Genomic DNA, 2,500 nt, shown 5'->3' with positions numbered 1-2,500 from the left:
CTGCCGACTACACCGCTCCTCTGCACCCTGCACTGGCCAAAGGAGAGCAGTGTCAAATCGGGCCTCATCGCCAAAAAGGGTCATATCGAAGAAGAGTGAGGGCTTGAAGTCAACGCCCTGCGCTACGCTGCGTGACGAAATGACGGGCAGAGTCTGGCAAGTCGTGTTGTATTGTGTACCCCGGAGCTATACATTGTGCGGCTGTCAAAAATCTGAGTGAGTACAGTTTGCTTTTTATAGCGCGTTTACAGGACAACTTGGAGAGAATCTGCAACTGGCTCACACGCATCCTACACCCCGGGCATGGTCAAAGCCTACACCCAGCCTGCTACTGCCAATCGGCTTGATACTCCCTCACTCCAAAGGTGTCCCAGCTACCCTCGACAAAATCGCGACTGTTTGCGGTCCTGGCTCCAGTAGCAAACTACAGCATTAGGCTGTCTTTAAACTACTGCTGAGTGTCTATGGGATCAAGTTGCATAATCATCTCGGGCCTAAACTCCCGCAACTGGTCCTGGCTGCTGAGCCTGCATGTGCCGACCTCTGCAGCTAATCCAGCGTGCAGCAGCTCGGGGTCTTCAGCCTACCCAAGTTCTGCCGCACTACACCGCTCCTCTGCACCCTGCACTGGCCAAAGGAGAGCAGTGTCAATCGGGCCTCATCGCCAAAAAGGGTCATATCGAAGAAGAGTGAGGGCTTGAAGTCAACGCCCTGCGCTACGCTGCGTGACGAAATGACGGGCAGAGTCTGCCCGACCACACGTGCCAAGGTCAGCGTGGGCGCCGTCCTCGTTAGTATAGTGGACAGTATCTCCGCCTGTCACGCGGAAGACCGGGGTTCGATTCCCGACGGGGAGACTGGACTTTTCTACCAGCTGCTGATTATTCACCAAGAAAGACCAAAAGAATAACAGCAGCATCGAGCGTGACCCGCTGTCCGACCGAGGCGAGGATATGCTTAGCTTCCCATTAACAAAAGACAATAAGCCAAGCAGAAAAAGGCAATAGCAACACTTGACTGTATGAGTCAATTTCTCAGTTCCTGTCTGTCGCCTTTATTAGCAAGTCGTGTTGTATTGTGTACCCCGGAGCTATACATTGTGCGGCTGTCAAAAATCTGAGTGAGTACAGTTTGCTTTTTATAGCGCGTTTACAGGACAACTTGGAGAGAATCTGCAATTGGCTCACACGCATCCTACACCCCGGGCATGGTCAAAGCCTAACCCCAGCCTGCTACTGCCAATCGGCTTGATACTCCCTCACTCCAAAGGTGTCCCAGCTACCCCTCGACAAATCGCCACTGTTTGCGATCCTGGCTCCAGTAGCAAACTACAGCATTAGGCTGTCTTTAAACAACTGCTGAGTGTCTATGGGATCAAGTTGCATAATCATCTCGGGCCTAAACTCCCGCAACTGGCTCCTGGCTGCTGAGCCTGCATGTGCCGACCTCTGCAGCTAATCCAGCGTGCAGCAGCTCGGCTGGTCTTCAGCCTACCCAAGTTCTGCCGCACTACACCGCTCCTCTGCACCCTGCACTGGCCAAAGGAGAGCAGTGTCAATCGGGCCTCATCGCCAAAAAGGATCATATCGAAGAAGAGTGAGGGCTTGAAGTCAACGCCCTGCGCTACGCTGCGTGACGAAATGACGGGCAGAGTCTGCCCGACACACGTGCCAAGGTCAGCGTGGGCGCCGTCCTCGTTAGTATAGTGGACAGTATCTCCGCCTGTCACGCGGAAGACCGGGGTTCGATTCCCCGACGGGGAGACTGGACTTTTCTACCAGCTGCTGATTATAACAAAAGACAATAAGCCAAGCAGAAAAAGGCAATAGCAACACTTGACTGTATGAGTCAATTTCTCAGTTCCTGTCTGTCGCCTTTATTAGCAAGTCGTGTTGTATTGTGTACCCCGGAGCTATACATTGTGCGGCTGTCAAAAAATCTGAGTGAGTACAGTTTGCTTTTTATAGCGCGTTACAGGACAACTTGGAGAGAATCTGCAATTGGCTCACACGCATCCTACACCCGGGCATGGTCAAAGCCTACACCCCAGCCTGCTACTGCCAATCGGCTTGATACTCCCTCACTCCAAAGGTGTCCCAGCTACCCCTCGACAAAATCGCGACTGTTTGCGGTCCTGGCTCCAGTAGCAAACTACAGCATTAGGCTGTCTTTAAAAACTGCTGAGTGTCTATGGGATCAAGTTGCATAATCATCTCGGGCCTAAACTCCGCAACTGGCTCCTGGCTGCGAGCCTGCATGTGCCGACCTCTGCAGCTAATCCAGCGTGCAGCAGCTCGGCTGGTCTTCAGCCTACCCAAGATCTGCCGCACTACACGCTCCTCTGCACCCTGCACTGGCCAAAGTAGAGCAGTGTCAATCGGGCCTCATCGCCAAAAAGGATCATATCGAAGAAGAGTGAGGGCTTGAAGTCAACGCCCTGCGCTACGCTGCGTGACGAAATGACGGGCAGAGTCTGCCGACACACGTGCCAAGGTCAGCG

The sequence above is a fragment of the Micropterus salmoides genome, unplaced genomic scaffold, assembly GCF_014851395.1.
Source record: "Micropterus salmoides isolate LMB-PRFRI ecotype aquatic unplaced genomic scaffold, ASM1485139v1 Ms_hic_scaffold_18, whole genome shotgun sequence".
NCBI lineage: Eukaryota > Metazoa > Chordata > Actinopteri > Centrarchiformes > Centrarchidae > Micropterus > Micropterus salmoides.
Note: the sequence above shows the minus strand (reverse complement) of the source record.